Source organism: Panulirus ornatus, chromosome 17 (assembly GCF_036320965.1).
Source record: "Panulirus ornatus isolate Po-2019 chromosome 17, ASM3632096v1, whole genome shotgun sequence".
Lineage (NCBI taxonomy): Eukaryota > Metazoa > Arthropoda > Malacostraca > Decapoda > Palinuridae > Panulirus > Panulirus ornatus.
The window spans coordinates 24,469,314-24,495,460 of record NC_092240.1 but is presented as its reverse complement, the minus strand read 5'-3'; the positions used below and the strand labels follow the sequence as shown (position 1 = coordinate 24,495,460).

Below are 26,147 nucleotides of genomic sequence, written 5' to 3'. Positions count from 1 at the left end.
AGCGGTGGTCTGTAGTGATCAGCGGTACTGGTGGTCCGTAGTGATCAGCGGTAGTGGTGGTCCGTAGTGATCAGCGGTAGTGGTGGTCCTTAGTGATCAGCGGTAGTGGTGGTCCATAGTGATCAGCGGTAGTGATGGTCCGTAGTGATCGGCGGTAGTGGTGGTCCGTAGTGATCAGCGGTAGTGGTGGTCCGTAGTGATCAGCGGTAGTGGTGGTCCGTAGTGATCAGCGGTAATGGTGGTCCGTAGTGATCAGCGGTAGCGGTGGTCCGTAGTGATCGGCGGTAGCGGCGGTCCGTAGTGATCAGCGGTAGTGATGGTCCGTAGTGATCGGCGGTAGTGGTGGTCCGTAGTGATCGGCGGTAGTGGTGGTCCGTAGTGATCAGCGGTAGCCGTGGTCCGTAGTGATCGGCGGTTGTGGTGGTCCGTAGAGATCGGCGGTAGTGATGGTCCGTAGTGATCAGCGGTAGCGGTGGTCCGTAGTGATCGGCGGTAGTGGTGGTCCGTAGTGATCTGCGGTAGTGGTAGACCTTGAAGTCCAGTGATGTCTGATGGTGGTAGGGAGAGTGTGGAGGGCCGTGTGTAGCACGGTGAGGTGATGGTCAATATATAAAGTTAGCTGTTGGGAAGGCGTGATGTGGTGCCTCCCTCGAGACGAACCCAGCGGGCCCTGAGCACAGGTGGCATGGTAGGAAAATCCGCCTCTGTGCCTGACAATCTTGAATTGATTCTTTGGATAAGTTCCTCGCGAATTTGTGGCTTTTTCTTCCGACCAGAGAGAGAGAGAGAGAGAAGAGAGAGAGAGAGAGAGAGAGAGAGAGAGAGAGAGAGAGAGAGAGAGAGAGAGAGAGAGAGAGAGAGAGAGAGAGAGAGAGTTACCATATTGCGAGGTGGTGTGCGGTGGTAACTGTATCTGGTGACGGACGGGATAGGACAGCAGGAGGAGAAGACACATGAGCAGCAGTAGTAGTGGTGTGTCATATGATGTGTTGCGGTGTGGGATCGTGGTGTAGGTGAAGGGTGGTCGGGTGGCGTATGACACACTGGCTAGTGTGTGCCTCAGGGCAAAGGGGGTGGGGGGGTGGTTACGTAGTTCATGGTGGACTGCCATAGTAGTTAGGGAGGCAGGGTGGTCTTCAGTCGACCGGGGTGAGGCTTAACGAACGAGTGGTTCGTTCAGATGGTAGTTTGTGGGCGAGGGTAGGGTGCGTTAGTGAGTACCTGGAAGAAGAAAAGGTCAGGTTCAATATTTGATTGAGCTGCTGTGGCAGAGGCCGCCAGCGGCGTGATGATGATCCCGTCCTGGTGCGGCAGAGGCCGCCAGCGGCGTGGTGATGATCCCGTTCTGGTGCGGCAGAGGCCGCCAGCGGCGTGATGATGATCCCGTCCTGGTGTGGCAGAGGCCGCCAGCGGCGTGGTGATGATCCCGTCCTGGTGTGGCAGAGGCCGCCAGCGGCGTGGTGATGATCCTCAACTCACCTCATATTCACCAGTCGTAACGTCTCCTGAGTCCTGAGTGTGAGGCACCTACACAAGGTTCCCTCAGGGGTCGTCCTGCTAGGGTCGTGGGTGCTGGCTCAAGGCAGGAGCTAGGCAGCCCATCCACACATGATTGAAATGCTAATGTCACCCAGTATGGAAATTGTGACCCCCTCCTGGAAGGTTGCGGAAATCGGTATATTATGGTATTTCATTCATTTTTTTAATGACATTTTTATGGTGATTTCTTGATTTTGTTTGATTCCTGATTTTGTTTGATTGGTTCTTGATTTTGTTTGATTGGTTCTTGATTTTGTTTGATTGATTCTTGATTTTGTAATTGATTCTTGATTTTGTTTGATAAATTCTTGATTTTGTTTGATTCCTGATTTTGTTTGATTGGTTCTTGATTTTGTTTGATTGATTCTTGATTTTGTAATTGATTCTTGATTTTGTTTGATAAATTCTTGATTTTGTTTGATTCTAGATTTTGATTGATTCCTGATTTTGTTTGATTGGTTCTTGATTTTGTTTGATTGATTCTTGATTTTGTTTGATTGATTCTTGATTTTGTTTGATTAGTTCTTGATTTTGTTTGATTAGTTCTTGATTTTGTTTGATTGATTCTTGATTTTGTTTGATTAGTTCTTGATTTTGTTTTGATAGGTTCTTGATTTTGTTTGATTGATTCTTGATTTTGTTTGATTAGTTCTTGATTTTGTTTGATTGGTTCTTGATTTTGTTTGATTGATTCTTGATTTTGTTTGATTCTTGATTTTGTTTGATTAGTTCTTGATTTTGTTTGATAGGTTCTTGATTTTGTTTGATTGATTCTTGATTTTGTTTGATTCTTGATTTTGTTTGATTAGTTCTTGATTTTGTTTGATAGGTTCTTGATTTTGTTTGATTGATTCTTGATTTTGTTTGATTGATTCTTGATATTGTTTGATTGATTCTTGATTTTGTTTGATTGATTCTTGATTTTGTTTGATTGATTCTTGATTTTGTTGGATTGATTCTTGATTTTGTTTGATTCTTGATTTTGTTCGATTGATTCTTGATTTTGTTTAATTGATTCTTGATTTATCTAGTTTCTAAATGTGCAGAATCGAGCAGTCTTGCCAGACAAGAATGTCAAAACATGACCTTCCATGTTACGTCTGTAACTTTACATATTTTATTTTTCTTCCCAATATCCTCTCATAACATGAATTAAACGCTCTCAAAATTATATATATATATATATATATATTGGAAAGGATCACAATTTTGCGCGTAATCAAGATATTCCTGTGAGTCCACGGGGGAAAATGAAACACGATAAGTTCCCAAGTGCACTTTCGTGTAATAATCACATCATCAGAGGAGACACGAGAGAAATATAACACTTAAGTTGATATACATCGAGGACGAAGCTAGGACGCCATTTGGTAAACATGCCATGTGTCCTAGCTTCGTCTCTTCGATGTATATCAACTGACTTATACTTCTCTCTTGTGTCTCCCCTGATGATGTGATTATTACACGAAAGTGCACTTGGGAACTTATCGTTTCATTTTCCCCGTGAATTCATTGGAATATATATATATGTATATATATATATATATATATATATATATATATATATATATATATATATATATATATATATATATATGTATATATATATATATATATATATATATATATATATATATATATATATATATATATATATATATATATATGTATATATATATATATATATATATATATATATATATATATATATATATATATATATATATATATTTTTCTTTTTTTCTTTCAAACTATTCGCCATTTCCCGCGTTAGCGAGGTAGCGTTAAGAACAGAGAACTGGGCCTTTGAGGGAATATCCTCACCTGGCCCCCTTCTCTGTTCCTTCTTTTGGAAAATTAAAAAAAAAAAATAATGAGAGGGGAGGATTTCCAGCCACCTGCTCCCTCCCCTTTTAGTCGCCTTCTACGACACGCAGGGAATATGTGGGAAGTATTCTTTCTCCCATCCCCAGGGATAACATATATATATATATATATATATATATATATATATATATATATATATATATATATATATATATATATATATATATATATATATATTCCCTGGGGATAGGGGAGAAAGAATACTTCCCACGTATTCCCTGCGTGTCGTAGAAGGCGACTAAAAGGGAAGGGAGCGGGGGGCTGGAAATCCTCCCCTCTCATTTTTTTTTCCCAAAAGAAGGAACAGAAAAGAGGGCCAGGTGAGGATACTCCCTCAAAGGCCCAGTCCTCTGTTCTTAACGCTACCTCGCTGTCGCGGGAAATGGCGAATAGTATGAAAAAAAAAAAAAAAATATATATATATATATATATATATATATATATATATATATATATATATATATATATATATATATAAGTTCTGATGTAAATTATGAAGGTTGATTAAAGTATAATATCGTCGTGGTATCTGTGTGTGTGTAACTGCAGATGTGAAATGTAATGCAGATTGGAGAGGAAAGTTAGTTGAGTTAATGTGATAACTTTTACCTTCAGTGAGTATTAGTGTAATAGATCTTACCTTCAGTGAGTATTAATGTCACTGGAACGGAAGAACAACTAGTGAGTCATGTATATACGATGTTGCTACACATATCGTCGGTTTTCAACGTCGGAATCTCTCTCTCTCTCTCTCTCTCTCTCTCTCTCTCTCTCTCTCTCTCTCTCTCTCTCTCTCTCTCTCTCTCTCTCTCTCTCTCTCTCTCTCATACACACACATGCACTGCTCGCAATTATTTTGCACGTTCCTCTTTCACAGTAGAGGGCTTCACACCGCGTTGTCTGGCGTTGAAGTATCTGTTGAATGAGTCCCCACGCGTGGAGATCGCCAGGGTTTGTTGTGCCTTGCTAACCCTGGTGGTTGATCGTGCGCTGGAGCACGGTCTGGTGCCACCGCGTCACCACATAACATGGTTGTTCTGACGTTTGGTATAATCCTGTGCGTGTGTTGCTACGTAGTTCCATAACTCAGTCTTATTTTATTTACTTATACAACATGTTATTAGTTGTGATTATGGGGCTATTGATGTAGTATGGGAAGTCCTTAAAGGGGTAGGAATCCGCTGGATCATATATATATATATATATATATATATATATATATATATATATATATATATAATTGTTACCGGTGTGTGTGTGTATCTTGAAGACAAGTGAGAGTGTAAGTGGAGGAAGAAGACGAGGAGTGGTAGAACTTTATTGCTTTTACGTTTCGCCCGCCGGGGTCTTGTTACTAATATGTATTCCCAGTCCAGGTAAGAACAATGGACTGGACTGATGGGGAATCACTCGATGATTTAGGGGAAAAAAATAGAGGTTTGTGTTTGTGAGGCTGTGATGGTGTTAGTCACCCCACGAAGCTGTTCGTGTCAGTCACAGCACGAAACCATTCGTGTCACTACCCACACGAAGGTGTTCGTGTGTGAGTGACTGTGGAGACGGCAGTGGCTCTGCGTAGACCTAGTGTGGTGCAGGAGTGGGTCGTCAGTAGACAGAGGAACCCACAGCATCGTCGTGCGAGACAGTCGACCAGTCATAAGGGAGGAATGAACTTGATAAGGACAGGTGTGTGACACTGTTTTTAAAGCCAGCTCTTAACTCCCTCGTCTTTCCCGACACCAAGAGGAGGAGAAAAGGAAGAAAATGAAGTTGAAGGCGAAGGGTGTCTTTATCCTGTCCCTCCGTCTTTAAGTGCTACTTTAAAGTTATTTTTGTCTTTCCCTAAAGTTGATATCCTCGTGTCGTGGCCATCTGCCGGACGGACGGGAGAACGTGGGTCGCCCCCCACCTGCCGCGCCCCCGGCAGTATGGTGGTGCCCCTACCTAGGCTCAGGCCAGCCGGGCCCTGCCGAAGTTGCCTCGTGAGAAGATGGGTGGCGGGCCGTGTGTGACTGTCAACCCGTGGCACAGACGTGTGGTATGATGATGAAGGTTGACGTGGGCACAATACCCGGATAACTGTGGGGCTAACACCGACCCCGTCTGTGAGTGGTGTTGGAGGTGATCGAGACGACTTGAGCCAACCCCAGCTCAACGACCACGTCTGTCCTCCTCCCTACCAGCTCAACGACCACGTCTGTCCTCCTCCCTACCAGCTCAACGACGACGTCTGTCCTCCCCTCTACCAGCTCAACGACCACGTCTGTCCTCCTCCCTACCAGCTCAACGACGACGTCTGTCCTCCCCTCTACCAGCTCAACGACCACGTCTGTCCTCCTCCATACCAGCTCAACGACCACGTCTGTCCTCCCTACCAGCTCAACGACCACGTCTGTCCTCCTCCCTACCAGCTCAACGACCACGTCTGTCCTCCTCCATACCAGCTCAACGACCACGTCTGCCCTCCTCCCTACCAGCTCAACGACCACGTCTGTCCTCCTCCCTACCAGCTCAACGACCACGTCTGTCCTCCTCCATACGAGCTCAACGACCACGTCTGCCCTCCTCCCTACCAGCTCAACGACCACGTCTGTCCTCCTCCCTATCAGCTCAACGACCACGTCTGTCCTCCTCCATACCAGCTCAACGACCACGTCTGTCCTCCCTGCCAGCTCAACGACCACGTCTGACCTCCTCCCTACCAGCTCAACGACCGCGTCTGCCCTCCTCCCTACCAGCTCAACGACCGCGTCTGCCCTCCTCCCTACCAGCTCAACGACCACGTCTGTCCTCCTCCCTGCCAGCTCCCCCACACGTGACTGGCGAGCCGGAGATGGCGATCTTCACTCCTGCTGGCCGGACATCTTCGCCTGAGCTCATAGCTCTCTCGCATAAGAAATCAGCAGCCAGAGCACACGGCCCAGACACGATGCTACAACGACACGCTCCAGCACCGTGCCACAGCCAATCAGCGCTACGTGCACGTCCGCCCCACGATGATCCGCACAGCCACCACTGACCGCTCCACGCGCTCCCGAAGATGATTGGATGAACACGTAGAGCAAGGTCGAGACACACAGTGCACGCGTCTTACGCAACCTCCCCAGCCACGTAGCGATAGATAATAGACAACTTGAAAGAATCGGATAGAAGGAAAAATAGTTAACGAATCTATTCAATAGAATATGTTTTTTTTAGGTAACTTCTTTTTTTTTCCTTTTCTTTTTCGAGGCGAATTAATTGGCGCGCGATTACGTCATCCGTGTTACCTCCCGTCTATAAATAGATTGGCCAGAATAATGAGAGGTAATGGAGTGAAATGGATAAATGAGTCACTTCCTCACGGGGATTAGTAGTGGTCCCTAATTAACCCATTAAAGTTTCGCCAGTGGTGCCACCTTGATCCAGTGGTCTGCCTACGCTGGAACCCCGTCTTTCTACGTACACGAACATCTTGCAACTTGTGAACGTGTTGTGTACGCGGAGATGCCGACGTGTTCTCACTGTTCATTGTGCGATAGTGGAGATGGCGCGAGATGGCTCTGTCATTGGTCGTCTCATACGCTACATCTATATACCACGGCGTTAGTCATTTACCCATTGTTCGATGATCCCCGAGGGAAGGATGAACGGATGGGTTCTGCTTTGGGTCGAATTGACCGGCCCAGAATTCGAACCAGTGACTTGCAGCCAGGCGGCGCTGACCATTACACCAGGGAAGCTTCTGCTCGCCTGCTTCCTTCTTGTTTAAAGATACATCTCTTCATATCTCCACTGCCTCTTCTACTGATGTAGCGCCTTGTCGCGTCATCCAGTGGGTGCGGTTCTCCAGATACGAAATTTTTAGAATGTTAAGAGTTGCAGTCGGTCCCAGGGCTGTATTATGGGTCAAAGAGGGTCGCCAAAGGGAAGCAAATGCCCTTATGGGTCAGCCAGGGATGCCTTGGGTCAGCGTGGGTTGTCATGGGTGAGCATGAGGTTTCATGGGCCAGTATGGGCTGTCGTGAGTTAACGAGAGATGTCATGGGTTAGTGAAGACAGTCATGGGTGAACCATGGGTTTGTAATGGGTCAGCTGGAGCTGTCATGGGTCATTTAGGGGTGTCATGGGTCAACAAGGACAGCCATGGGTGAGCATGGGTTGTAATGGGTCAGCTAATGCCCTCCTCATACTAGGTCATGTACCCACAATAAAGATAATAGTTAGCTTCATGTTCCTCGTCTGGTCCAGCTTCGTGACCTCGTTGATTTTTTTTTAATTTTCCAAAAGAAGGAACAGAGAAGGGGGCCAGGTGAGGATACTCCCTCAAAGGCCCAGTCCTCTGTTCTTAACGCTACCTCGCTGTCGCGGGAAATGGCGAATAGTATGAAAAAAAAAAAAAAAAAAAAAAATATATATATATATATATATATATATATATATATATATATATATATATATATATATATATATATATATATATACATATAAGTTCTGATGTAAATTATGAAGATTGATTAAAGTATAATATCGTCGTGGTATCTGTGTGTGTGTGTGTGTGTGTGTGTGTGTAACTGCAGATGCGAAATGTAATGCAGATTGGAGAGGAAAGTTGGTTGAGTTAATGTGATAACTCTTACCTTCAGTGAGTATTAGTGTAATAGATCTTACCTTCAGTGAGTATTAATGTCACTGGAACGGGAGAACAAGTAGTGAGTCATGTATATACGATGTTGCTACACATATCGTCGGTTTTCAACGTCGGAATCTCTCTCTCTCTCTGTCTCTCTCTCTCTCTCTCTCTCTCTCTCTCTCTCTCTCTCTCTCTCTCTCTCTCTCTCTCTCTCTCTCTCATACACACACATGCACTGCTCGCAATTATTTTGCACGTTCCTCTTTCACAGTAGAGGGCTTCACGCCGCGTTGTCTGGCGTTGAAGTATCTGTTGAATGAGTCCCCACGCGTGGAGATCGCCAGGGTTTGTTGTGCCTTGCTAACCGTGGTGGTTGATCGTGCGCTGGAGCACGCTCTGGTGCCACCGCGTCACCACATAACATGGTTGTTCTGACGTTTGGTATAATCCTGTGCGTGTGTTGCTACGTAGTTCCATAACTCACTTATTTTATTTACTTACACAACATGTTATTAGTTGTGATTATGGGCTATTGATGTAGTATGGAAAGTCCTTAAAGGGGTCGGAATCCGCTGGATCATATATATGTATGTATATATATGTAGGTATGTATATTTGCGTGTGTGGACGTATGTATATACATGTGTATGGGGGTGGGTTGGGCCATTTCTTTCGTCTGTTTCCTTGCGCTACCTCGCAAACGCGGGAGACAGCGACAAAGCAAAAAAAAAAAAAAAATATATATATATATATATATATATATATATATATATATATATATATATATATATATATATATATATATATATATATATATATAATTGTTACCGGTGTGTGTGTGTGTGTGTGTGTGTGTGTGTGTGTGTGTGTATCTTGAAGACAAGTGAGAGTGTAAGTGGAGGAAGGAGACGAGGAGTGGTAGAACTTTATTGCTTTTACGTTTCGCCCGCCGGGGTCTTGTTACTAATATGTATTCCCAGTCCAGGTAAGAACAATGGACTGGACTGGTGGGGAATCACTCGATGATTTAGGGGAAAAAAATAGAGGTTTGTGTTTGTGAGGCTGTGATGGTGTTAGTCACCCCACGAAGCTATTCGTGTCAGTGACCGCACGAAACCATTCGTGTCACTACCCACACGAAGGTGTTCGTGTGTGAGTGACTGTGGAGACGGCAGTGGCTCTGCGTAGACCTAGTGTGGTGCAGGAGTGGGTCGTCAGTAGACAGAGGAACCCACAGCATCGTCGTGCGAGACAGTCGACCAGTCATAAGGGAGGAATGAACTTGATAAGGACAGGTGTGTGACACTGTTTTTAAAGCCAGCTCTTAACTCCCTCGTCTTTCCCGACACCAAGAGGAGGAGAAAAGGAAGAAAATGAAGTTGAAGGCGAAGGGTGTCTTTATCCTGTCCCTCCGTCTTTAAGTGCTACTTTAAAGTTATTTTTGTCTTTCCCTAAAGTTGATATCCTCGTGTCGTGGCCATCTGCCGGACGGACGGGAGAACGTGGGTCGCCCCCCACCTGCCGCGCCGCCGGCAGTATGGTGGTGCCCCTACCTAGGCTCAGGCCAGCCGGGCCCTGCCGAAGTTGCCTCGTGAGAAGATGGGTGGCGGGCCGTGTGTGACTGTCAACCCGTGGCACAGACGTGTGGTATGATGATGAAGGTTGACGTGGGCACAATACCCTGATAACTGTGGGGCTAACACCGACCCCGTCTGTGAGTGGTGTTGGAGGTGATCGAGACGACTTGAGCCGACCCCCAGTCAACGACCACGTCTGTCCTCCTCCCTACCAGCTCAACGACCACGTCTGCCCTCCTCCCTACCAGCTCAACGACCACGTCTGTCCTCCTCCATACCAGCTCAACGACCACGTCTGCCCTCCTCCCTACCAGCTCAGCGACCACGTCTGTCCTCCTCCATACCAGCTCAACGACCACGTCTGTCCTCCTCCCTACCAGCTCAACGACCACGTCTGTCCTCCTCCCTACCAGCTCAACGACCACGTCTGTCCTCCTCCATACCAGCTCAACGACCACGTCTGTCCTCCTCCCTACCAGCTCAACGACCACGTCTGTCCTCCTCCCTACCAGCTCAACGACCACGTCTGTCCTCCTCCCTGCCAGCTCCCCCACACGGAGATGGCGATCTTCACTCCTGCTGGCCGGACATCTTCGCCTGAGGTTACCACACAGGCAGGCGAGAGTTGAGGAGGGCAGAGACGGGAGCCGTGGGGGCGAGGAGGAGTGTTGCTGGTTCTCATATGAGGCCGGACCGGCCTCCCTCATCACCTCATTACTTACACTTCCCTGCCTGCCTCATCATCACCTCATTACTTACACTTCCCTGCCTGCCTCATCATCACCTCATTACTTACACTTCCCTCCCTGCCTCATCATCACCTCATTACTTACACTTCCCTCCCTGCCTCATCATCACCTCATTACTTACACTTCCCTCCCTGCCTCATCATCACCTCATTACTTACACTTCCCTCCCTGCCTCATCATCACCTCATTACTTACACTTCCCTCCCTGCCTCATCATCACCTCATTACTTACACTTCCCTCCCTGCCTCATCATCACCTCATTACTTACACTTCCCTCCCTGCCTCATCATCACCTCATTACTTACACTTCCCTCCCTGCCTCATCATCACCTCATTACTTACACTTCCCTCCCTGCCTTATCATCGCCTCATTACTTACATTTCCCTCCCTGCCTCATCATCGCCTGATTACTTACTTATACTTCCCTCCCTTCCTCATCACCTCATTACTCACACTTCCCTCCCTGCCTCATCATCACCTCATTACTTACACTTCCCTCCCTTCCTTACCACCGCCTCATTTACCTTACCTACCCTATGCTTGCCCTCCTCTTACCTATCTTCCTTTCCCCAGCCCTCCACTAACCGTGCCTACCCTCTACTTCAGCCTAATTACCGCTCATAATATCAGTAAATAAGTCTTGAGAAGATATATGGCCGCCTTGTGTACCTGCCTGCCTGGTGTAGCGACCTGATAACTCACGCTGATGCTCCTGCCTCGCCCAGGTTCCAGGAGCCCGGCTGACTCAGGCTACGTAGAGGCCAGGAGCCCGGCTGACTCAGGCTACGTTGAGGCCAGGAGCCCGGCTGACTCAGGCTACGTAGAGGCCAGGGGCCTGGCTGACTCAGGCTACGAAGAGGCCAGGAGCCCGGCTGACTCAGGCTACGAAGAGGCCAGGAGCCCGGCTGACTCAGGCTACGTTGAGGCCAGGAGCCCGGCTGACTCAGGCTACGTAGAGGCCAGGAGCCTGGCTGACTCAGGCTACGTAGAGGCCAGGGGCCTGGCTGACTCAGGCTACGTAGAGGCCAGGGGCCTGGCTGACTCAGGCTACGTAGAGGCCAGGAACCCGGCTGACTCAGGCTACGTAGAGACCAGGGGCCCGGCTGACTCAGGCTACGTAGAGGCCAGCTAGCCCGGCTGACTCAGGCTACGTAGAGGCCAGCTAGCCCGGCTGACTCAGGCTACGTAGAGGCCAGGAGCCCGGCTGACTCAGGCTACGTTGAGGCTAGGGGCCCGGCTGACTCAGGCTACGTTGAGGCCAGGAGCCCGGCTGACTCAGGCTACGTAGAGGCCAGGAGCCCGGCTGACTCAGGCTACGTTGAGGCCAGGAGCCCGGCTGACTCAGGCTACGTAGAGGCCAGGAGCCTGGCTGACTCAGGCTACGTAGAGGCCAGGAGCCCGGCTGACTCAGGCTACGTAGAGGCCAGGAGCCTGGCTGACTCAGGCTACGAAGAGGCCAGGAGCCCGGCTGACTCAGGCTACGTTGAGGCCAGGAGCCCGGCTGACTCAGGCTACGTAGAGGCCAAGAGCCCGGCTGACTCAGGCTACGTAGAGGCCAGGAGCCCGGCTGACTCAGGCTACGAAGAGGCCAGGAGCCCGGCTGACTCAGGCTACGAAGGGGCCAGGAGCCCGGCTGACTCAGGCTACGTAGAGGCCAGGAGCCTGGCTGACTCAGGCTACGTAGAGGCCAGGAGCCTGGCTGACTCAGGCTACGAAGAGGCCAGGAGCCCGGCTGACTCAGGCTACGTAGAGGCCAGGGACCCGGCTGACTCAGGCTACGTAGAGGCCAGAAGCCCGGCTGACTCAGGCTACGTAGAGGCCAGGAACCCGGCTGACTCAGGCTACGTAGAGGCCAGGAGCCCGGCTGACTCAGGCTACGTTGAGGCCAGGGGCCCGGCTGACTCAGGCTACGTAGAGGCCAGGAGCCCGGCTGACTCAGGCTACGTAGAGGCCAGGAGCCCGGCTGACTCAGGCTACGTAGAGACCAGGAGCCCGGCTGACTCAGGCTACGTAGAGACCAGGAGCCCGGCTGACTCAGGCTACGTAGAGACCAGGAGCCCGGCTGACTCAGGCTACGAAGAGGCCAGGAGCCCGGCTGACTCAGGCTACGAAGAGGCCAGGAGCCCAGCTGACTCAGGCTACATAGAGGCCAGAAGCCCGGCTGACTCAGGCTACGAAGAGGCCAGGAGCCCGGCTGACTCAGGCTGCATAGAGCACAGCAAAATTAGACTCTGGGGAGCACAGGTGACTCAGGCTCCGGGGTGCACAACTGACTCAGATTCCGGGGAGCCGGGGTGACTCAGGCCCCCGGGAGAGACCCAGGTGGTACGAAATTGGGAGAATTAGTGATGATGGTTCGCTGGTTTACATCATGATGGTTATCACCCCGCCGAGGACCACGCGTAGTGTACTTGTGTACCAGAGCATCCGTCCCTTGAAGATAGTCTACCTGGATACCAGAGATGAGTCTACACGGGAGCTGAAGATAGTCTGTATGTACACCAGTGATAGTATGAAGGGGATGCTCAAGAGAGTTTACCTTTGCCAGAGATGAGTCTTTAGGAGTGTTGAAGATAGTTTATATGTATACTAGAATAGTATACATACAGGTATGCTGAAGTAAGTCTGCCTGTATACCAAAGATAAGTTTACAGGGGTGTTGAAGATAGACTACCTGTGTACCAGAGATATAGTCTACCTTTGTAAACAGAGATAGTTTACAGGATTGCTGAGGGAACTCTGCTTCTGTGCCATAGATGAGTCTACATGGGTGTTGAAGATATTCTGTATATATATATATATATATATATATATATATATATATATATATATATATATATATATATATATATCTTTTTCTTTCTTTCAAACTATTCGCCATTTCCCGCATTAGCGAGGTAGCGTTAAGAACAGAGGACTGGGCCTTTGAGGGAATACCCTCACCTGGCCCAATTCTCTGTTCCTTCTTTTGGAAAATTAAAAAAAAAAAACGAGAGGGGAGGATTTCCAGCCCCCCGCTCCCTCCCCTTTTAGTCGCCTTCTACGACACGCAGGGAATACGTGGGAAGTATTCTTTCTCCCCTATCCCCAGGGATAATATATATATATATATATATATATATATATATATATATATATATATATATATATATATATATATATATATATACCATAGATAAATAGACAGGTGCGCTCTAGATAGCGCATCTGTCCGCGGAAGATAATTCAGCCTACTTATGTTGACGTGTACCGTCTCTATCCCCGGACCCGGGGCTATGACCAAACTCTCTCGCATAAGAAATCAGCAGCCAGAGCACACGGCCCAGACACGATGCTACAACGACACGCTCCAGCACCGTGCCACAGCCAATCAGCGCTACATGCACGTCCGCCCCACGATGATCCGCACAGCCACCACTGACCGCTCCACGCGCTCCCGAAGATGATTGGATGAACACGTAGAGCAAGGTCGAGACACACAGTGCACGCGTCTTACGCAACCTCCCCAGCCACGTAGCGATAGATAATAGACAACTTGAAAGAATCAGATAGAAGGAAAAATAGTTAACTGGTCTATTCAATAGAATGTTTTTTTTAGGCAACTTCTTTTTTTTTCCTTTTCTTTTTCGAGGCGAATTAATTGGCGCGCGATTACGTCATCCGTGTTACCTCCCGTCTATAAATAGATTGGCCAGAATAATGAGAGGTAATGGAGTGAAATGGATAAATGAGTCACTTCCTCACGGGGATTAGTAGTGGTCCCTAATTAACCCATTAAAGTTTCGCCAGTGGTGCCACCTTGATCCAGTGGTCTGCCTACGCTGGAACCCCGTCTTTCTACGTACACGAACATCTTGCAACTTGTGAACGTGTTGTGTACGCGGAGATGCCGACGTGTTCTCACTGTTCATTGTGCGATAGTGGAGATGGCTGGCGCGAGATGGCTCTGTCATTGGCCGTCTCATACGCTACATCTATATACCATGGCGTAAATCATTTACCCATTGTTCGATGATCCTCGAGGGAAGGATCAACGGATGGGTTCTGCTTTGGGTCGAATTGACCGGCCCAGAATTCGAACCAGTGACTTGCAGCCAGGCGGCGCTGACCATTACACCAGGTTAGCTTCTGCTCGTCTGCTTCATTCTTGTTTTAAAGATACATCTCGTATCTCCACTGCCTCTGCTACTGATGTAGCGCCTTGTCGCGTCATCCAGTGGGTGCGGTTCTCCAGATACGAAATTTTTAGAATGTGAAGAGTTGCAGTCGGTCCCAGGGCTATATTATGGGTCAACGAGGGTCACCATAGGCGAGCAAATGCCCTTATGGGTCAGCCAGGGATGCCTTGGGTCAGCGTGGGTTGTCATGGGTGAGCATGAGGTGTCATGGGCCTGTATGGGCTGTCGTGAGTTAACGAGAGATGTCATGGGTTAGTGAGGACAGTCATGGGTGAACCATGGGTTGTAATGGGTCAGCTGGAGCTGTCATGGGTCATTTAGGGGTGTCATGGGTCAACAAGGACAGCCATGGGTGAGCATGGGTTGTAATGGGTCAGCTAATGCCCTCCTCATACTAGATCATGTACCCACAATAAAGATAATAGTTAGCTTGGTACCCGGCCTGAGCACATTGGCTGATACACACCCGAATTCCTTATCTTCATGTTCCTCGTCTGGTCCAGCTTCGTGACCTCGTCTGATCCAGCTTCGTGACCTCGTCTGATCCAGACTCGTGACCTCGTCTGATCCAGCCTCGTGACCTCGTCTGATCCAGCTTCGTGACCTCGTCTGATCCAGACTCGTGACCTCGTCTGATTCCTCCTCGTGACCTCGTCTGATCCAGCCTCGTGACCTCGTCTGAGCAATCATTCCGGCAGCTTGGGTCTTGTGAACCTGTTTCTGGTCGCGAGTGACCACACACATCTGATCCCCGTATTAAAAAAGGCCTGAGACTTGATATATATATTATTAGTTTGCACTTTAATGATACGTATTTGTCTCTCAGTGTGTGTGGTATACCTTACCTGAGTTGACATTGTTTTCAGGAATCTTGAGGTTTTTTTGTGCTGCAGATTACTGCTATTTACATAATTCTTCCTAGTATTAGAATTCACTACTTGTAACTGTTGATCCCATATATATATATATATATATATATATATATATATATATATATATATATATATATATATATAATCCTCCCCTCTTTTTTTTTTATTTTCCAAAAGAAGGAACTGAGAAGGCCAGGTGAGGATATTCCCTCAAAGGCTCAGTCCTCTGTTCTTAACGCTACCTCGCTAACGCGGGAAATGGCGAATAGTACGAAAGATATATATATATATATATATATATATATATATATATATATATATATATATATATATATATATATATATATATTTCATACATATTCGCCATTTCCTGCGTTAGCGAAGTAGCGTTAAGAACAGAGGATGAGCCTTAGAGAGAATATCCTCACTTGCCTCCCTTCTCTGTTCTTTTTTTGGAAAATTAAAAAAAAATGGGAGGGGAGGGTTTCCACACCGCGTTCCCTCCCCTTTTAGTCACCTTTTATGACACGCAGCGAATACGTGGGAAGTATTCTTTCTCCCGTGTGTGTGTGTGTGTGTTACGTTCCTTTTTATTTATACTCAAAATCATCGCTTTCGTGTCACGTTTATTAATTTCTCCAACGTTTCTGTTTGAACAGCGTGACCACTTACCCGTTGCGTCGTGTGAGTCTCCTGTGTAATATCGAGTTATAACTGGCTATGTCATGTGCATATGTTATCTCTGTATCATCATATATTCATATATCTGTCCTTCTAAGTGTGATGAATTAGAGGGAGGATAGTAAGTCTCCCTGTCAGACCTCAAACCACTCACTGTGTCCCTCTTTTTTTGACTGTACATTCATACATATACATTTTTGTTGCTGTTATTAATTTACTCCCAGTTCCATACTGATAGCTCTTATAATGTCTTTACTGGAGCTATTTATGTTAATCTGACGAAGGCTTTTTTCTACATCCGTAAGGGCCAGACACCTGTTCTTATTTTATCCTTAAACATTTTTTTCCAGTGTGATCCTAAAGTTAAAAACGAGATCATACGAGTTCTTCCTCTCATGGCTGGATAACCATATTAGCAGTATTCTGTCTTGTGTCTCTTGTCATGTGTTCTTAACCTGTGCTTTATAACCCGGTCGTACATCTGTCTTTCCCGCATGGGACAGTAATGGAGTTCCTTCGTCATTGCCAAAGGTTAGCCTTTCCTCCTCCATTATAGATTGGACTAATGATGTTTTGACCGTTCGATGGTGTCTCGTCCTGTTTTCCAAGCGGTGTTGCAACTGTATGTTTCAAGGCGTTTAATTTTGCCTGGACCCGCTTCTCTCTTGATAGCTGTTGGCATATCGTCATCCTCTGGTTCTTGTCTGTTTTTCATCATAACAGAGGTCTTTCCACCCTCCCCAGTACTCATCTGTGGTTGCGTGATTTCATCCGAGGTACCGTCCATTTCCTTAAGTATACCTACACTAGTTTACCATCCTTTTCGTTTTCTCTTACAGTCAACTGATCCTCATCTTATTCCTTGTTTTAGCAATACTCCCAGATTTTCTCCACTTTGTTCCATTTTCTGTCCTTCCTCGTCAGACTGTAGAGCTGTTTCATCGGTCAAAGCCAAGTAATTCAGTAGATCTGGTCCAATATCTTTTCCAAATTACTTCTTAAGCTCTTCTAGTAATCATTTCAGCTATTGTGTTCGAGTTTCCACGTACCTTAACCTGTCCTCTGGTCTTCGTCCGTTTTCTAAATGCTCCCGTTTTCAGTTTTTGTTTTCCTTCTTCATTCCACCAAGCTGTAGTTTTCTTTTTAGTTTCTTATTTTATGCATTTTTCTTGTGTTGTTGTATTTGTTTTCATTAAAATCGCTCCATTTATCCTCTGTATCTTTTCTGTATTCGTTACTACTGGTAATTTAACATTTATTTTGACTATGTTCTTGATTTTTCAATTTTTTTTTTTTGGGGGGATAAATCTCCATTATATCCGTTTTGCCTTTATTTTTCGCTTTACAAACTTTACTGTAGCGAGCACCGTTCTGTGATCCTGGTCACACAACACCAATGCATAGATTTAACATATCTCACAAATAAGTGTTTATCGTTCGTTAAGACTAGATATATGTCGGATTTTACAACGTATCTCTTTGTCGCTTACGTTTCCCCACCCACACCAGCACCACTTGTGTCTTCCATTCCGTTGTACAGAAAGTATTCAGTGTTGATAGACAGTTCAAAAACGTTCCGTTCAATCATTCCTTAACCATCAGCTTTTTTGTTCCTACCGTAAAGGCGTCTCTCTCTCTCTCTCTCTCTCTCTCTCTCTCTCTCTCTCTCTCTCTCTCTCTCTCTCTCTCTCTCTCTCTCGAGTAAAAGTTTTAAGGAAGTGTTGGAGGAGGCGAGGGATGGGAGCTGGTGCGCCCACTGCACACAGTAGGTTAACCGGGAGGGAGTTGTGCCCCTGACTTGCCTCGCACGATCTGTGTAGATCTTCCTCCTCACTGCTACCTGCACCTGGGCCCTGAAGACCTTCCCCTCCCCTCGGGTACTTGTCTCAAGGGGGGCCCTGAGGGATCTCGCATAAGCCCCAGGGTATGATGACTGGGTGTTGTGGACGCTCGGCTCTGTGTGTGTGTGTGTGTGTGTGTGTGAGGAGTGTCGCACTGTGCCGGCCAGTGTCGCCAGACACACACACCGGCCACACTGATGTACGGACGGAGGAGACCATAGACCTCTAGCCACCTGCACCTCAGGTGGTCCAATTAATGGACCCCTCTCTGTCCCCAGCCACCTGCCCCCCCCCCCCTCCTTAGCACCTTGGGCAGGGCTCTCAACGGAGGAAAAAAAAAAAAAGCCGCTAATGATGTCGTGGCATGAAAGTGATACGCCACTCCCTCATCTTTGCTAGTTCGTTATCCCGGGATTCTGACTTTGTTTTTCAGCCGTGTAGCCTCGGGACAACCCCGGCGGTCGTAGATGGGGTATGCTGCGTCCGTCTCCTATTACACGCCCCCCTCCCTTTTTGGGGTGGGTGGGAGGTGGCTTAGCAGCACGATCGACGGCACGACCCTTAGCTCGTATGGCCTCAGCCTTTTACCTGATGCTGTACGGTCGTGTCAGAGACGAGACCATCATGCCAGTGATGGTCGGTGTGCCTGATGGATGATGACCTGGAGGCGGTTGCGCGTCATCTTCAGCCCCTCGCTAGCGACGTCTCTGGGAACGGGTGTGAGGGTTAAAGCGTGGCGCGCTCCCTGGTGTGTGGGGAGGCGAGGGTGCACGCGTGCCGTACTGTTAGCCCGTCGGGTGTTGATTCATGCTTGGCTCTGAGCTCGTGCAAGTGGATGATAGGGAGGAGGGAGGAAGGAGAAATCTTTGGTCGGTTCGAGATGGAAGAATTGTGTCGCCTCGTGGCTCCAGTGGTGAGCAAACCGGCCTGCCACGCGGCAGGACCGGGGTTCGAATATACATTTACCTTACCTTACTGCTCCAGGAATCCCTTCTATTTTATGAAGGGCTTATGCACTACGTCCACCTGGCGGGACCACACGCCGCGAACGGTAGTGGTGTCGTGTGTGTGTGTGTGTGTGTGTGTGTGTGGAGGCAGAGTGACATGCAATGTAACAATAAGTTTTCAATGTCTACATTGCAGTAGTTTTACTGTGGATATGAAGGGACGCATAATACCCAGAGCTCAGACCAGGTGTGACTCGCCTGTGTCTGGGGAGTGTTCCAGATTGGGTATATGTTTGATTTGGTTATATGTCTGGTGCGGGGATGTTCAAGGCTGAGGTTACAGGACGTGGGTTTAGTGCTGGTCGGGTCATTTCCATGTTCATGTGTTTTGTCAGTGTTGTGTCGTTGGACATCGTTGGATCCGTACGTACCGTCGAATTTTGAAGCCGAGGCAATCATTTGATTTCGCTTTACGGGTTGGATGTCACTTAGGGAGTGGTTGGGAAGGGAAGGGTCCGGTGCTGGTACAAATGGTGAAGTGCCGAGGCAGTTTGAGCTGTGAAGTGCCGAGGCAGTTTGAGCTGGGATTGAATTCTTTCACTTTGCAGTTATTGAATGTTTGTGGTCGCTAGGCTGCCAGTGATTGAGCTGGGTGATCTGTGTTGTGCGGTGTGCAGCTTTGTTGCTATTTGCTTTGAACAGGGTGGAAGACCAGGCAGGTGAGGCGTAGTTAAGGCTGGAGCGGACGAATTTGGTTGCGGAAGATAGTAAATGGCTCTTGTCCAGGTGTGGTACAGTTGTGTTCTGTGTGTATTGGATTTGTTTGTTGCCTTTGTTTTGATCGATATTGGGGCAAGTGATTGTCCCGTGTGTGTGTGTGTGTGTGTGTGTGTGTGTGTGTGTGTGTGTGTGTGATGCCCAGAGTAGTCATTGTATTGTTGACTGGGCGTGATCAGCTAAGATGGGAGGATGCAGGTTGGATTCACGTCCGACTGGGGTCAAAACGGGTGACTGACGGCTTCTCTTTAGGAGATAGGCAGACATTGTGTTGTGGGTGAACCACTTTCAGTTGTGAAATGTTTTTTTTTTTGTTTCGTGTTTGTTGTTGCTTCTGCAGTATCAGTTTGCTGTGATGTGATTGTTAAGTCGTCCGGATATGAGAGGCGCTTCATACTGTGGTCTTCAGAGAGACAGAGAGAGGACATGTGGGAAGAGACTGGAGAATACTGGAGAAAGAGCTGCTCCTTGGGGGACTCCCATGTAGAGCTTTAGGGTTGTAGAGGTAAAGCCTGTGTGAGTGACTCTGGCTTGACGGCCAACCGTGAAGTTGGCCATGCAAGTGATGCCCTTGTTGTGGAGGATGCGGGGACACATGCCTCCTGTGTGAGGAGGTGTCGGGAGACAGTGTCACAAGCTTTGTTGATGTCAGTAGCTGCAAGTGCTTTGCGGGAGTTGGGGATGTGGTTAGGTTGAAGGTAAGGAGGATATGTTGTCTCAGGTCTGTGTGTCGTGTGACTGGTTGGGTCTAAAGCCATGTTGTGTAGTTTTTCTTTCGACATGGCACAGACAGACAGCTTACCCCAGTTCAGGTTATCTCTGGTGAAGGAAAAAAAAGGTAAATGAAAGTGAAATAGAAATTAGTTAGGGCTCCGCAGGTGTATGTAGACCTGATCCGTAAAGGAGGGAAGGTTATATAAAGAAGGAAAGACAAGGAACAGAATCGCACAGCTTTGTTGTTTAAGGGAAGGAAGTATCATAACAGCCCATCCTAGAGTGGTCGCTCACCCCCACACAAGTTGTGGGAAGCAGCAGCTAAACTCGTGCTGCGGGTCTGGACCTTAGCAGCTAGGGACGCAAGCAGATGGTAGCAGTGGCCAGAATGATAAAACCTGTCGAATATAGAGAGAACAGCAACATGCCGACGTACGGGAAGGGAAGATTGAAGAGAGGTAATGCTGGGAGACTTAACGAGACGTAAGGCTTTTGTTTCCACTGTAGTTCACAGAGTGGTGGAGGATGAGCCGCCACAGATGTGTGAGAGATCTTCCATACTTGGGACGAATGAATCCTCAGTAGGTGTGGCACAGCTGCTCACATGAAGATAGTTACGGCTTCCATACAACACCACCCAGATTTTGCAAAGCTGACTTTGTGATGTTGATATTGTAGGGTTTCCAGGAGAGAGCGGAGGACATGGTTGTGCCCAACATGTTTGTGTATATTACAGGTGGAAGTGTGGCGTTTGGAAAATAGGAGCCAAATGATTCCGAAAAGAATATAAAGCGAGAATATATATTTTTAGCGACTAGAGGGGACGGGAGCGGGGGGCCGGAAATCCTCCCCTCCTTGTATTAACTTTCTAAAATGGGAAACAGAAGAAGGAGTCACGCGGGGAGTGATCATCCTCCTCGAAGGCTCAGAGTGGGGTGCCTAAATGTGTGTGGATGTAACCAAGATGTGAAAAAAGGAGAGATAGGTAGTATGTTTGAGGAAAGGAACCTGGATGTTTTGGCTCTGAGTGAAACGAAGCTCAAGGGTAAAGGGGAAGAGTGGTTTGGAAATGTCTGGGGAGTGAAGTCAGGGGTTAGTGAGAGGACAAGAGCAAGGGAAGGAGTAGCAATACTCCTGAAACAGGAGTTGTGGGAGTATGTGATAGAATGTAAGAAAGTAAATTCTCGATTAATATGGGTAAAATTGAAAGTTGATGGAGAGAGGTGGGTGATTATTGGTGCATATGCACCTGGGCATGAGAAGAAAGATCATGAGAGGCAAGTGTTTTGGGAGCAGCTGAATGAGTGTGTTAGCGGTTTTGATGCACGAGACCGGGTTATAGTGATGGGTGATTTGAATGCAAAGGTGAGTAATGTGGCAGTTGAGGGAATAATTGGTATGCATGGGGTGTTCAGTGTTGTAAATGGAAATGGTGAAGAGCTTGTAGATTTATGTGCTGAAAAAGGACTGATGATTGGGAATACCTGGTTTAAAAAGCGAGATATACATAAGTATACTTATGTAAGTAGGAGAGATGGCCAGAGAGCGTTATTGGATTACGTGTTAATTGACAGGCGTGCGAAAGAGAGACTTTTGGATGTTAATGTGCTGAGAGGTGCAACTGGAGGGATGTCTGATCATTATCTTGTGGAGGCTAAGGTGAAGATTAGTATGGGTTTTCAGAAAAGAGGAGTGAATGTTGGGGTGAAGAAGGTGGTGAGAGTAAGTGAGCTTGGGAAGGAGACCTGTGTGGGGAAGTACCAGGAGAGACTGTGTACAGAATGGAAAAAGGTGAGAACAATGGAAGTAAGGGGAGTGGGGGAGGAATGGGATGTATTTAGGGAATCAGTGATGGATTGCGCAAAAGATGCTTGTGGCATGAGAAGAGTGGGAGGTGGGCTGTTTAGAAAGGGTAGTGAGTGGTGGGATGAAGAAGTAAGAGTATTAGTGAAAGAGAAGAGAGAGGCATTTGGACGATTTTTGCAGGGAAAAAATGCAATTGAGTGGGAGAAGTATAAAAGAAAGAGACAGGAGGTCAAGAGAAAGGTGCAAGAGGTGAAAAAAAGGGCAAATGAGAGTTGGGGTAAGAGACTATCTGTAAATTTTAGGGAGAATAAAAAGATGTTCTGGAAGGAGGTAAATAGGGTGCGTAAGACAAGGGAGCAAATGGGAACTTCAGTGAAGGGCGTAGATGGGGAGGTGATAACAAGTAGTGGTGATGTGAGAAGGAGATGGAATGAGTATTTTGAAGGTTTGTTGAATGTGTCTGATGACAGAGTGGCAGATATAGGGTGTTTTGGTCGAGGTGGTGTGCAAAGTGAGAGGGTTAGGGAAAATGATTTGGTAAACAGAGAAGAGGTAGTAAAAGCTTTGCGGAAGATGAAAGCCGGCAAGGCAGCAGGATTGGATGGTATTGCAGTGGAATTTATTAAAAAAGGGGGTGACTGTATTGTTGACTGGTTGGTAAGGTTATTTAATGTATGTATGACTCATGGTGAGGTGCCTGAGGATTGGCGGAATGCGTGCATAGTGCCATTGTACAAAGGCAAAGGGGATAAGAGTGAGTGCTCAAATTACAGAGGTATAAGTTTGTTGAGTATTCCTGGTAAATTATATGGGAGGGTATTGATTGAGAGGGTGAAGGCATGTACAGAGCATCAGATTGGGGAAGAGCAGTGCGGTTTCAGAAGTGGTAGAGGATGTGTGGATCAGGTGTTTGCTTTGAAGAATGTATGTGAGAAATACTTAGAAAAGCAAATGGATTTGTATGTAGCATTTATGGATCTGGAGAAGGCATATGATAGAGTTGATAGAGATGCTCTGTGGAAGGTATTAAGAATATATGGTGTGGGAGGCAAGTTGTTAGAAGCAGTGAAAAGTTTTTATCGAGGATGTAAGGCATGTGTACGTGTAGGAAGAGAGGAAAGTGATTGGTTCTCAGTGAATGTAGGTTTGCGGCAGGGGTGTGTGATGTCTCCATGGTTGTTTAATTTGTTTATGGATGGGGTTGTGAGGGAGGTGAATGCAAGAATTTTGGAAAGAGGGGCAAGTATGAAGTCTGTTGGGGATGAGAGAGCTTGGGAAGTGAGTCAGTTGTTGTTCGCTGATGATACAGCGCTGGTGGCTGATTCATGTGAGAAACTGCAGAAGCTGGTGACTGAGTTTGGTAAAGTGTGTGGAAGAAGAAAGTTAAGAGTAAATGTGAATAAGAGCAAGGTTATTAGGTACAGTAGGGTTGAGGGTCAAGTCAATTGGGAGGTGAGTTTGAATGGAGAAAAACTGGAGGAAGTGAAGTGTTTTAGATATCTGGGAGTGGATCTGTCAGCGGATGGAACCATGGAAGCGGAAGTGGATCATAGGGTGGGGGAGGGGGCGAAAATTTTGGGAGCCTTGAAAAATGTGTGGAAGTCGAGAACATTATCTCGGAAAGCAAAAATGGGTATGTTTGAAGGAATAGTGGTTCCAACAATGCTGTATGGTTGCGAGGCGTGGGCTATGGATAGAGTTGTGCGCAGGAGGATGGATGTGCTGGAAATGAGATGTTTGAGGACAATGTGTGGTGTGAGGTGGTTTGATCGAGTAAGTAACGTAAGGGTAAGAGAGATGTGTGGAAGTAAAAAGAGCGTGGTTGAGAGAGCAGAAGAGGGTGTTTTGAAATGGTTTGGGCACATGGAGAGAATGAGTGAGGAAAGATTGACCAAGAGGATATACGTGTCGGAGGTGGAGGGAACGAGGAGAAGAGGGAGACCAAATTGGAGGTGGAAAGATGGAGTGAAAAAGATTTTGTGTGATCGGGGCCTGAACATGCAGGAGGGTGAAAGGAGGGCAAGGAATAGAGTGAATTGGAGCGATGTGGTATACAGGGGTTGACGTGCTGTCAGTGGATTGAATCAAGGCATGTGAAGTGTCTGGGGTAAACCATGGAAAGCTGTGTAGGTATGTATATTTGCGTGTGTGGACGTGTGTATGTACATGTGTATGGGGGGGGGGGGCCATTTCTTTCGTCTGTTTCCTTGCGCTACCTCGCAAATGCGGGAGACAGCGACAAAGTATAAAAAAAAAAAAAAAAAAAATATATTTTTTTGTCAATCAGTTTTTCAGTGTTTGGATGCTGAAGACGGAGGTGGTGTAGGGTTGTAAGAGACGAGGGAGTTGGGTTATTTGGAGGGTTGTGGGATTGGAGACTTATGTTGGCGGCAAATTTCAAGTGGTCAGGGATGTTGTTGCTTAGTAGCCAGGGCTGAGCTCAAGCTACGTGTCTGTAAAGTACTTCGATTATTGCAACTGGGTCAAAGTTTTTATATGTGAAAGTTTTGATGCATTTTGGTGTAGGGGTGGGCTTTGGTGTAGCGAGGTTCCTTAAGGTTTTGAGAGGATTGTATGTGTTGGTGGGAGTGAGTGAGTGAGGGTGAGCAGTTGTATGTGGATGGAATATTGTTCTCGGACGGAGTCACACCGAGACCAGGACTCCTGGGTGTGTGGGAGACGTCCCGGAGGCCGGGAGGAGGAGGAGACGAGGTGCTTATCCCCCGATTCGTGGCTGTCAACGAGGAACTCGCCTCTCACCCGGCCTCCCCTGCCTCAGAAGAGCGCACAGTCTCCCTCGCGGTAGAGCGTCGCTTCCAGCCTTCTTCAGCCGCTGTGCCGGACCATGGGTCTCACACACACACACACACACACACACACACACACACATATGTATTCATAGGTATGCATGGAACTGTATGTATGTTTGTATAGATGAATATCCTTCATATGGTGGAGTTTGCAAATAAAGCGCGAGGCAGCTGGAGCCAGCCAGTACTGTCAAAGACTTGATTGAAAGAACCACGGGAGTATTGCTGGAACCCCGCGTGAGGTGTGTGTGTGTGTGTGTGTGTGTGTGTGGCTGGGGTGGGGATGGAGCGAGTTGCTCCAGTTGACGGAGTATATATAATTCAGTAGCCAGGAGGGAGGGAGCTGCTTATGTGAGAGGGGATTGAGCTTCTCCAAAGCGCAACATGAATCATGAATCATCGTTTGATATTAATGGAACAGTTCTGGGCCTGTAGCGTGGCTGACGTGTTGCTCTGAGCTACCCTCCCTCACACACACACACACACACACATACACACACACCATGGACCAGTGATGGTAAGGATGCACCTCACTCAGTCACTGGGGTAGGGAAATGAAGACCACGATGGACCTCTTCGTTCCCCACATAGTTCACCACCGACCCTGATGGCTGAGGGATATTTGTCCTCCTCCCTCCACGACCGCCGTCTGTCAGCTCTGTATTGATGACCTCCCCCACCGGTCCTAAGTCGCGTGTATACTGGGTGGCGTGGTAATGACGGGGTACTGGGTAGTAAGCTGGGTAATTAGGGAGGGAAGGTGTGCGGGGGGGGGGGGGGGGAAGGGCCTTGTCCAGCTGGGAAGGGGGGTGGTTGAAGAGGAGGAGGAAGGGGGGGGGGGGGAGGGTGTTAGAGGTATGACGTAAGGTGGTGGAGGTATATAGTGTGGGTCGGGTCTGGCCCGGGCTGGCCTAGTCGTCATCCAGACGCCGCGCGTGCTGCACCTCACGCTGAGGTGTTGGTCTCTTGTGCTCACACACACACACACACAGCCACAACTCCGTGTCTGCCTGCGCGTAACTTCGATCCTCGTAATATATTATTGAGTGATATCGACGTTCCCTTGAAGACGACTCGTCCGTTGTAGCGATAGTGACCTGGTTTACCGCACCGATGGCCACCGACTTTTCTGATCATCCTCCTTAAATCTGTCGA

General features: G+C 47.5%; 1 protein-coding gene across 7 annotated transcripts in view; it reads left to right on the top strand.

Annotated features, from left to right (window-relative positions):
- LOC139754641 (transmembrane ascorbate-dependent reductase CYB561-like) overlaps positions 1-26,147 on the top strand; it is a 316,316-nt gene that overhangs the window by 169,746 nt on the left and 120,423 nt on the right. Inside the window, exon 1 of one of the 7 annotated variants that reach the window (XM_071672154.1) lies at positions 25,947-26,023. The exons of the other annotated variants lie outside the window; for them this stretch is intronic. The gene's annotated coding sequence lies outside the window, so the exon portion shown is untranslated. Of the gene's footprint in view, positions 1-25,946; positions 26,024-26,147 lie in introns of those variants that run through there. 7 annotated transcript variants of the gene reach the window in all.